The sequence below is a fragment of the Theropithecus gelada genome, chromosome 14 (genome assembly GCF_003255815.1).
Source record: "Theropithecus gelada isolate Dixy chromosome 14, Tgel_1.0, whole genome shotgun sequence".
NCBI lineage: Eukaryota > Metazoa > Chordata > Mammalia > Primates > Cercopithecidae > Theropithecus > Theropithecus gelada.
Genome location: NC_037682.1, coordinates 33,983,357 through 33,995,652, shown reverse-complemented (window position 1 = coordinate 33,995,652; position 12,296 = coordinate 33,983,357). Strand labels below are relative to the sequence as shown.

At 34.1% G+C, this 12,296-nt stretch overlaps 2 protein-coding genes and 1 pseudogene across 2 annotated transcripts in view; all 3 read right to left on the bottom strand.

Annotated features, from left to right (window-relative positions):
* The window catches only part of LOC112606209, a 501,724-nt gene that overhangs the window by 413,365 nt on the left and 76,063 nt on the right, over nt 1–12,296 (bottom strand). The gene's annotated exons all lie outside the window — the stretch shown is intronic.
* LOC112606210 (doublecortin domain-containing protein 1) overlaps nt 1–12,296 on the bottom strand; it is a 100,374-nt gene that overhangs the window by 12,015 nt on the left and 76,063 nt on the right. The gene's annotated exons all lie outside the window — the stretch shown is intronic.
* Nucleotides 5,614–5,933, bottom strand: LOC112607308 (annotated as a pseudogene).

The window sequence follows — 12,296 nt, the reverse complement described above, 5'->3', positions numbered from 1 at the left end:
ACAAATGCCTTTTTTTTTTTTTTTTTTTTTTTTGAGACAGAGTCTCACTCTGTCAGCCAGGCTGGAGTGCAATGGTACAGTCTCTGCTCACTGAAACATCTGCCTCCCGGGTTCAAGTGATTTTCCCGCCTCAGTCTCCTGAGTAGCTGGGACTACAGGTGCCTGTTGCAATGCCAGGCTAATTTTTGTATTTTTAGTAGAGACGGGGTTGCACTATGTTTGCCAGGGTGGTCTGGAACTCCTGACCTCCTGATCTGCCTGCTTAAGCCTCCCAAATTGCTGAGATAACAGGTGTGAGCCACCACACCTGGCTTTATTTTACAAATCTCTTCGTCCACCACTAGACTAAAAGTTCCACGAGAACAAGGCCATGGCTTGTTTTGCTCACCACCATATCCAGGTACTTGGCAGACATTAGTCGTCAAAAAATATTTTGAATTAATGAATAAAAGAGTTAATATATATTATTCCTAATTTAAACTCATTTTAGTATAAATATCTTTTGATCAAGATTCTGATAAGCTAGCAAAAAATTCTGTCTGCTTTTATGAAATTATGCTATAAAGTATGCATAATTCCAGAAGAATTTTTTTTTCAAATAACCAATTCTTTTTAGTACCAGAGCACTAACTTTTTGCAAGTCCTAGGAAATAAAATAAGAAAACTTCTTCACGTGTATAGTAATACTGTTGGCTGCCTATCCAATATCCATTCTCCACCCTCATCCTTACTATACTGATTTTTCTCCCTCTTGATTCAAGGAAGACTACAATTATATTTTTGTTGTTGTTGTTTTGTTTTTTTTGTTTTTTTGAGATGGAGTTTCGTTCTTGTTGCCTAGGCTGGAGGGCAATGGCTTGATCTCGGCTCACTGCAACCTCCGCCTCCCAGGTTCAAGTGATTTTCCTGCCTCAGCCTCCCCAGTAGCTGAGATTACAGGTGTGCACCACTATGCCCGGCTAATGTTGTGTTTTTAGTAGAGACAGGGTTTCTCCATGTTGGTCAGGCTGGTCTTGAACTCCTGACCTCAGGTGATCCGCCCGCCTCGGCCTCCCAAAGAGCCACCGCGCCCAGCCTACAATTATCTTGATGTGTCTAAATTACCTATTGTAGTCTCATGCCCCTTGTCAGTGAATGGTTTGAGACAGACACATAACCCAGTTCTGGTCAATGAGACATAAGCAGGAGCTTCTGGGAAAGGCTTAATCTTTCATAGAGAAGAGATGGTCCTTTTGTGCCTCTGCACATAGTTATACCTGGCTGTGCAACCATCTTGTTACCAACATATGAAAGAGCACAAACTCCAGAAAACTGTAGAGATCACAGCTGGAATTCTGTCATACTATGCTTGGTGCTGCCCTACCTCTGGTTTTCTTGCTTCATTTTTGCTTAAGTCTGTTTCAATCAGGAATCTGTTATTTGCAGTTAAAGTTATCCTGACAGAAAAATACATTTTTTGTCCCATGTTCCTCAAATGATAAAAATCTATTCAGCTAATTCAGTGAGTATTTGTATACCAAATAGATTACAACAGTATTCACTATATAAACCTAAAAAGCAAACCATTTAATTAAAAATCTAGGGAATAATTTTAGATGAAATTTATCAAGCTGAAAATTATGAAAATGAATGGATAATTGTGAAACTAATCATTTGGGTTACTAAAAATACTTCACCTTTGGCAATTAATTGTACTTGCTCAGTAGAAGGGAACTATCATTTATTATGATTATTTTGAGAAAGGGAATCTGTTTTTACAGAATTTTTTTTTTTCTTATTGAAAGGCTGTCAAATAGTTTATGAATTTTCAAAGAATTAAAATGTAATCAAATGCCATGGCATAAGTCTCTGCTCAGGCCAACATTTTACAAAAATGACTTATAATCAAAATTATTACCATTATGTTAACCAGAAAATGCCAGAAGATTGGGCTACATTTGTACCCATCTTATTAAGTACCTTAAAAGTACTTTCCTGAATAAATCCTAGAGCTTAATATGCTGCCCAATTATTTGTCTTATTCTCATAAAGGTAAGTGAAAGAATGCACACCAAATCTAGTTATTTGCTCTCACTAGTAATGAACATAAATATGATTTGAAAAGGCAACTATTTCTCGTGAATTTGTGTCCTGTGGTGTTTTCGTATTTTATTTTTAGAATGTGAACGAGAAGTAGATGACCAGAGGGAATTTTCTTAAGAATAATTAAATGATCCAGATTACAATTCTAGTCATATTATTATTTTTGTTTGTTTTTAAAATCCACTCTATTGATTTATAATTTGCATGAAATAAACTGTACCTATTTTAAGTAGGTGCAGTTGATGCAGATAGAACAATGTATACCCATGTGTAACTACCACAGTGAATACACAGAATATTCCCACTACCTTCTAAAATTCCTCATGTTCTTTTCCAATTGCAACCCAATACTCCTCGCCCGAAATCACCAATAATCTGGTTTTTTTCACTAGAGAATAGTTCATCTGTTCTACAATTTCATGGCATGTAATATTTCATACCTGGTTTCATTCATTTACCACAATGCTCATTTCTTTTTACTGTTGAAAAATAGTCCTTGACATAAATATATCATAATCTTTTATCCATTCACAGGTATATGGACTTTTGTACTGTCTGTAGTTTGGCTAATTGCAAATAAAACAACTATGAACATTCACTTAGAAGTCTTTGTGTTGACATATGTTATTTACCTTGGTATATATCTAAAAATGAGATTGCTAGATTGTAATTAAGTATAAGTTTAACTTTATATGAAACTATCAAACTATTTTGCCAAGTGGCTGTATCATTTTGCATTCTTATCAGCTAAATATAAGATTTGCCATTTCTCCACATTTTCACTGACACTTGGTATTGTCAGTCTTTTAAATATTAGTCATTCTAATGTGTGTATAGTGGTAACTCATCATGGATTTAATTTGCATTTCCTTGATGATTAATAATATTGAGCATATTTTCATGTGCTAATGGTTGATTTCTATGTCTTTGTTCATATTTTTTTATGTCCTAAGAAATATTTGCCTACCCAAGGTTGCAAAGATTTTCTCCCACGTTTTCTCTGAGAATTATTATAGTTTTACTCTTTATAATAAGATCTGCGATCAATTTAAATCAATTTTCATGAATGGTTGTGAGGTAAGTTCTTATCACACAGAAATATCCAATTGTTTCAGCAATAGTTATCAAAAACATTGTCTTTTCCCCCATTGAATTACTCTATCAAGAATGATTTATCCATGTATGTGTGGGTCTACTTCTGAACTCTCCATTTTGTTTCTTTGCTTTCTATGTGTATTCTTATTCCCATATCATCCTGTTTTGATTACTTTAGCTTTATAATAGATGTTGAAAACAGGTAGTGTAAATGGAATACTATTCTGCCTTTAAAAAGGAGAAACTCTTGTCATTTGCAACAACATGGATAAACTTGGAGGGCATTATGTTAAGTGAAATAAGCCAGGCACGGAAACACAAATACCACATGATTTCACTTATATGTGAAAACTAAAAAAGTCAAACTCATAGAAGCAGAGAGTAGAATGGTGATTACAGGAGGCTGCAGTGGGAGTGGGAGGACTAGGAAGATGTTGGCTATAAAGTGCACAAAATTTCAGTCAGACAGGAGGTATAAGTTCAAGAGAATGATTGTTTATAATGGTGACTATAGTTAATAACAGTATATTATATACTTGAAAACTGCTAAGAAAGTAGATTTTTATGACAAAAAATAAATAAGTATCTAAAGTAATTCAACTGTTAATCAGCTTGGTTTATCCATTCCACAATGTAGGCAAATCATCCTGTAGTATACCATAAATATATACAATTTTTATTTGTCAATTTAAAAAATAAATAACAATAATAATACTAAAATACAACTTTTTAAAAGAAATCAGGTAGTATAAATCCTCCAAATTTATTCTTGTTTAAAACTGATTTGGCTATCTAATTCCTTTGCATTTCTGGAATTTCCACATATATTTTAGAAATATCTTGTCAATTTATGCCCCTTTCCTCAAAGAGAAGGCCAGCTGAATTTTGATGAGTATTATGTTGACTATATAGATCAATTTGCAAGAAATTGGCATCATTATAATTTTGAAGTTTCCAGTCCATGAACATGATATATCTCTTGGGCCTTCTTTCATTTCTCTCAGCAATTAATTGTTGTTTTCACTGTATAAGTCTTGCACATATTGTGTTAAATGAATAGTTAAGTATTTCATGTGTTTGAGTGTTGTGGTATTTTATTTTTAAATTTCATTTTCTTTTTTTCTTTTTTTGTGTGTATATCTCTTCTAGTTTAATCCTTTTAAGTTGGCAAAAGCACTATTCCCAATCACAAATACACAGCAGTTCTACAGTTTTATGTTTCTGAATGGCTGTTTAAAGACAATCCTAAATTATTACTTAGTTTGACTTAGAATGTAAAGAATTCAAGAGTGAAGTTTATAAGACACATGCCCACGTATGTTTATTGCTGCACTATTCCCAATAGCAAAGACTTGAAGCCAACCCAAATGCTCATCAATGATAGACTGGATAAAGAAAATGTGGCACACATACACCATGGAATACTATGCAGCCATAAAAAAGGATGAGTTCATGTCCTTTGCAGGGGCATGGATGAAACTATAATTCTCAGAAAACTAACACAAGAACAGAAAACCAAACACCACATGTTCTCACTCATAGGTGGGAGCTGAACGATGAGAACACATGGACACAGGAAGAGGAATATCACACACCAAGGCCTGTCAGGGGGTTGGGGGCTCGGGGAGGGATAAGATCAGGAGAAATACCTAATGTAGATGACGGGTTGATGGGTGCAGCAAACCACCATGGCAGGTGTACACCTATGTAACAAACCTGAATGTTCTGCACATGTATCCTAGAACTTAAAGTATAATAAATTTAAAAATAATAATAATAAAAGATTTGCTACTATTTTAAAAGCATGTGACCTTATAGATCATCTATAAAATGTGAGAAGTGTTAAATAACCTTTGATATTACACATAAACCACACTAAAATTCCTTTCAGTAAGTAAAAGGAACCATTTTGAATACAGGGAATTCGAATTAGATGGGCATAGTTAGGGCCAAAAGTATAAAGTAGATATTGCTACCTTATTTATCTTCAACCCTTGCCTTTAAGAGGCAAATGAACACAAAACACAGGTGAATCTTGCTTGGTTCTGAGACAGTGAAGGAATTTCCCCAGTGTTTAAATATATTCACATAACCCAGTATGTAAATTTAAATATAAAACCAATCTCCAGTAAGTTTTAAGATGGCACTCGTCATCTTTGTGAAAAGTTGAATGTTACTAACGAAGTCTAATCATAGCTTTAGAAGGGGTACACAGTGATAGCATTTACTGAATTGGAATTACTATTAAAATTCAAAAACTGAACATATTCATTTAACCAGAAGCTAGTCTTAGTTTTAAATCAGGACTGCCCAACAAAATATTCTGTCAGTCGTTCATGATCTGAATTCTGGTGTATGAGATCTATTAAGGTATGATACACATAAAAAAGTCATGAAATATTTCTGTTTTGTAATAAATAAGGCAGTGGCAAATTATTACTCATTAGTAGCTTTTTTAAGACAAGCTAACAAGTCTGCCCTTTCTGCCTTCTTCTTAGTGCTGGCAAAGATCATTTTTATTCCAGGGATGTACTTCTTGGGACTCTCCAAATACTCCATCAGTGTATCCTCTCCCCAGGTGATATCTTTGTTCTTATTGACATCTGTGTAAGTGAATACAGTGGCCTGACGTATCTTCTGCCCGAAGAGACCATGGAGATTAGGCCCCGGTCTTGTGCTTGCCTCCCTTTTCCACAGTGTGGCATTGGGCACACTTCTGAACAAAAACTCTTCTTGTCTTTCTGAACATCACCCATATTTCTCTTTTTCATCACTGGTGCAAAGAAGGTTCCCGCTCTGAAGCCAGATATCCCACTCTCCTTAAATTTCATTTTCTAATGGCCACTAGTATATACAATTTCACTGACCTTGTATCCTGCAAACTTGCTGAATGTATTCCTTAGTTCTACTAGCTTTTATATAGGTACTTTAAGGTATTTCATGCTCTTATCACATTGTCTATAAATAAAATAGTTTTTATTTCTTCCTTTTAAATCTATACACTTTTTACTACTTTTTTCTTGCCTTATCACAGGGTAGGGCCTCTGATAGCATGGTAAGCTGAAATGAAAAGAGAGGACATCTTTGCCTTGATCCTGATCTTAGGGAAAAACGGTTCAGTCTTTCATCATTAAGTATGCAGTTAAATCAGTGTTTAGTACACATTCTTGACCAGATTGAAGAAATTCCCTTCTATTTCAAGTTTGCTATGAAAATTTTTTTTAATAAGTGAATATTAAATTTTGTCAAATTCCTCTCTGATACCTACTGAAATGAGCATATGACTTTTTCCGTATTCTCTTAAGGTGGTCACCTACACTATCTGTTGTTAAACCAACTGATATGGTTTGGCTCTGTGTCCCCACCCATATCTTATCTTGAATTGTACTCCCGTAATTCCTACGTTTTGTGGGAGCGACCCAGTGGGAGATAACTGAATCATGGGGGAGGTTTCACCCATACTGTTCTCGCGTTTGTGAATAAGTCTCACAAGATCTGATGGTTTGATAAGGGGAAACTGTTTCGTTTCGCTTTCATTCTCTCTCTTGCCCCCACCATGTGAGACGTGCCTTTTCCCTACCACTATGATTATGAGGCTTCCTCAGCCATGTGGAACTATAAGTCCAATAAACCTCTTTCTTTTGTAAATTGCCCAGTCTCAGGTATGTCTTTATCAGCAGCATGAAAATGGACTAACACACCAACTTTGCATTCCTGGGATAAAACTCACTTGATCATGATGTATTGTTGGATTTGATTTGTTAACACTTTATGAAGTAATTTTGCATCTATGGTTAGGAGGATAGTGGTATGAATTTTCTTTTCTAGTAATGTCTTTATAATGCTAGTCTCATCATGTGAGAGGGGAAGTTTTCCTGTTTTCTCTATTTTCTAAAAGGTTTGTGTACAACTGATATTATTTTCTCATGAAAGGTTGATAAAATTCACCAGTGAGATCATTTGGTCTTGGAATTTTGTTTTTTGAAAAGTTTTTAATTATAAATTTGATTTATTTAATACATACAGAGATTTTGAGATATAAATTTTCTTCTGTCTCAGTTTTGGTAATTTAGGTTGTATTAGAGTTCTATATCTAGAAGGACAAGACAAATAGGATAGGTGTATATATGAAAGGGAATTTAATGTCTATTAAAGATAATATATATATAATCTATTAAAGAAAGATAACATACATAATATTAAATATAGTCTATTAAGATAAATGTATTAAAGGGAGTTTTATGTCTACATTAAACAACTCTCCACAGCTGGAGAGTGAGTGACCTGATATATTTGGTTATTTATTTCTAATTTAATTCTTTTGTAGTCAGGAAACATTCTTAACATAATTTTAATCCTCTTAAATGTACTGGGAATGGCTCAATAAGCAGCAAAGGGTCTATAAAACTGAATGTACCATGTATATTTAAAATAATTTCTTTGTGCATACCCAAATTTGTTTCTGGTATCATTTTCTTCCAGTGAAAAATATCCTTTAATATTTCTCATAGTATACGTCTGCTAGATACAAGTGCTTCATATTCTGTTTGCCTGAGAATGCTTTTATTTGAAAGATTTTTAAAGGTATTTTTACTGTAACACAAAATAAGATGACCAGTTTTTCTTTCAGCACTTTAAACATATTATTTCTCTCCACACTTTAAAGGTATCTGCTATCTTCTGTCTTGCATAATTTCTGAAGAGAAGTCAGTTTTTATTCTTACATATGTATCCCTGTAATTAATGTGTTTCCTCCCCTCTGGTTGCTTTTAAGCTTTCCTATTTATCATTGTTTACAGCAATGTGATTTATGTCCTTAATCTGGTTATCTTTCTAGTAGAGGTGCATTGAGCTTCTTAGATATGTGGGTTGTTTTCCATGAACTCAGGAAAAATTCTGACCATTATTACTTCAAATATTCACATTCTTCTCAGTCTTTCTAGGGCTCCAATTATACCTCTATTAGACTCATTGATATCCCACAAGTTACTGACACTCAGTCCTTGTTTTCGGTCCTTTCCTTTTGCTTCTCTGCACTGCAGTTTGGATAGCTTTATTGCCCTGTCTTGAAGTTCATTGATCTTTTCTTCTCTAATATCTAACCTGCTGTTAAGCCCAGGTTTTTTTGTTTTTTGTTTTTTGTTTTTTTTCAGTTAAGATATTGTATTTTTTAGAACTAGAAGTTCCACTGGTTCTGTTTTAAGTTTCCAGTTCTCTTTGCATTATATTCATGTTTTCTTTAAATACATGAACATATTTATAATCACTGTTTAAATGTCTTTTTTGGTTAACTCTATTTTGGGGTCTGTTTCTATTGATCAACTTTTCTTGTGGATATAAATTACCTTTACTGGAATCTTCATCAATTTGTCTAACAAGTTCAACAAGACCTCTCCTCTCCAACTGGTCAAAAGGCAAATGTCTCCTGACCCTGCACATACTCCCATACTTGTTTCCCTTTTACATCCTAATTAGTTGTTCTTTTCCTGGCAGTTGTTTGTGTCAGGCCTTGTGCAGTTCACCCTATGCATAAGCAACTTAATAGTCAGCCAAAGACATGAGGGGATGCTTACACAAAATTTGAGAACTATTCTACAAAGAGTTCCCTCTTATGGTATTGCTCTGCAAATTTCAGCCACCTAGAACTTTGATGTCTTTCTCTTCAGTTTATGGGAACCACTGTGCTTTTCTTAGATTCTCTCTTCTCTCTCTCTCTCTCACTCTTTCCCACCCTCCCTCCCTCTCTCTCTACTACGATCCATAAATTCCTCCAGGTACAAAGACATAGTGAACTTTAGGACTCACTTCAACTTTTCCCCTTCTCTTAGGCATTATAGTTGATGCTTCCTGTTGTTTAATACCTAAAAATAGTTGTCATATATTTTTTCCAGTTTTTCAGTTGTTTAGAATGGAATGGCTAGTCTGATACTAATTACTCCAACTGGAAACAGATGTCTTACGTTTTTATTTTTGATGGTTATGTTAAATCATTTTTAAGACACGACACAGTAGGAATTAAAATTTAAGAAAAAGTAATATTAAGGGAAGTTTTGAATAATAAAGAATATTGCTCTTAAAATCAGAAAATGGGTTATAGTACCAGCTATTTTACTTGATCCACTTTGGATATGGTAGTTAGCTTGTCTAAGTTTCAGTTTTTTGAGTAGCTTGACTAGATTACTTCATAAAATCCTGTGATTCTAATGTCCAGAAACTCGATAAAATTCATCAAAGATTCTTTAATGATAAGGTATGCATGGACACGAATCTAATAAACACTTTAATGTAACCATTATTGTTACATATTCTTAAAAATTAAAATACGTTAAAATATAAAATGTACATACAAAAACTATAAAATAATTTTAATAAAAAACACAAAAATACTGCACTCCAGCCTGGGCAACAGAGTGAGACTCCGCCTCAAAAAAAAAACAAAGAACCACAGAAATACATTTTACCTTTCAAATTGAATGTCATGTTTATGTCTTTTTTTGGTTTTTTTTTTAGATGGAGTATTGCTCTGTCACCCAGGCTGGAGTGCAGTGAAGTGATCTTGGCTCACTACAGCCTCTGCCTCTCAGGTTCAAACGATTCTCCTGCCTCAGCCTCCCAAACAGCTGGGATTACAGGCGCCCGCCACCATACCCAGCTAATTTTTGTACTTTTAGTAGAGACAGGGTTTCACTATGTTGGCCAGGCTGGTCTCGAACTCCTGACCTTAGGTGATCCGTCCACCTTGGCCTACCAAGGTGCTGGGATTACGTGCCTGGCCATGTTTATGTCTCAACTGCCCCTAAATAATATTAAGGACTTTCCTTAACTACCATCAGTAAAGTAAATGAATCTTTAGACTGAAAATTCTCATTTGTTTTTATTTCTATTAAATACATTCTTTCTCTTTTTGCTTTTTTTAGAATTTCATTTAAGAAAAAAATCTGACTATAAATAATGACATAATATTCTAAAATAACTCAATTGTATAATCCTAGAAATTCACATTAAATAATGAAAAGGCAACTGGCTATTCATAGCCTCTTGAGAATAAACCATATTATCAAATTCCATATTTTTAAAACTCTTCTTTTGTTTTTTTAATCGGATTTAATCTCTGGTTTAAAAAACTAGCCTAATTTTTAAATAATAATAATAAGTAGTATCAATGGACTTTTCCTCATATTTCATAAAAAGCTCTTTAAAGAAGTTCCAACATACTAATTATGCATGACCTCCTCTGTTGGAATCCATGTTGAGCATCCTTAATCAAATTTTGTTACCCCAGGTGCTCCTTTTTGAATCTCTGAAGATACGCTCTAAATTATTTTACCCACACTATTGGGAAAATCTCTGCTGCCATAGTTACTAATTTCTGTGTGAACATTCCACAATCATATAATTATATTGTGTTATTTCAATTGAATTGGGCCTCTTAAGCTTGAAATTTTTCTTACTTTTTTGTTTAAGCTTATTATTTTTTTTTAATTAATAAATGGTAAACATCATAGAAATACATATTTCTCCTGGCTTAAAGGCATCTAATAAAGTCTATTGCTTATTTATACCTTGAAATTCATATAGCAGTAATTCTCGCAATACTTATATGTTTTTTCAGTAATAACAGGAAAAAGTAATTACAATGAAATATGTTTACATATAAATATGAAGGGAGTATTTTTTCCTAAGCCAGACTTGCTACACATAACCACTCTTTTTCTGCCCGCTTGTAGATGTTTTCTATTTCCTGATTTCTGAACTCCCTGCACTCATTCTAATCTGACAACTAGTTATCTAATTTCCCCCAACCTCTTTTATTCTGTCTCACAAGTTTTTTTTTCTCTTAAATTATATGAGAAGTACAGGAGAACAAGCAAAAAGGAAGTCTGTGAAGATTTCCATCAATTAGTAAGTTTGAAATTTTAGAACACTGGAATAAGAATTCTCAAACTTTAGAGTGGCTAGGAATCATTTGGAGACATTTGTTGAAATTCAGATTACTAGGGCCCACACTCAAGAATTCTTAACTCAATAGGCGTGGTAGGGCCTAGGAGTCTGAACCTTTAACAGAAAAGCCAGACAATTCTGATGAAAGTGTTCTGTGGACCACACTTTGAAAAAACTGTGGGCCTTTTGCCTGCAGTAAGTATATGACGCCTCCAGGTAACAGAGGAAAAGTATTCTGTTCTCATTGAAGTAAGCTAACACTATGTTTGCCAAATTACGCTGCATAAACCCCAAGAAACTGGGAAAACAATTGGGATAGGAAGAAAATGTTAGAATTATTCATTTTTATCTATAAAAATCAATAATTATTAATCAATTATTATCAATATTAAAAGATTGACACTTGACATTTATTTTCCAAAAAAGAGAACCAGAAAGGTGGGAAGATAATTAAGTGGTAAATGATTTAGCAGACCAGAAAAGTCAAAACTTAAACTAGTAAAAGTACATTTTATTTGTATTGCAGAACCCCAAAAAGGCTTATAAATTTGAGGCATTAGGTACCTCTAAAAGTTGGGCTAAAAACAGATTGACTATACAGAAAACAGATAAACCTCCAGAACCCTTCCCACATCAACCAGGTAGGCAACTATACTTTTGCTATCAGAAGAGAAGACACGAGATTTGTTCTCTGGAGAGACTAAACCTCTTACTGAAAAGAGGAGAATTAAATGAAAGTCTACATATTGAAAGTGAAACTCTTAACCCCCTTCTCCACTTGGCTAGTACATTGCTCAAATTGGCGGACTTTATTTGCTGAAATTGATTAACTCCAGAGAAAAGACACTGATAATTAGGAACCCAACCCCAATGAAAAATCCTAGTCAAAACATTCTCCAATGAAATCCATCTGTCAATAACACAAACCTATGCTCATAGCTTTTCAACCAACTTTTTGGTTCTTCAATTTTAAATATTGATGGAGGAGTAACTCATACCTAAAGTAAGTCTGTAGTCTGTAACATTAAAGACCAAAACCAAATAAAACAAAAGCAATGTCTCCAACCCCCCTCCAACTCCCCCCAAAAAAAAACAGACGGTACAAGGAGAAGCAAAAGATTCACTGGGTTGGGAGGTAAAGATAAGCAAATCTCCCAGATAAGAAAATTAGAAGTTCA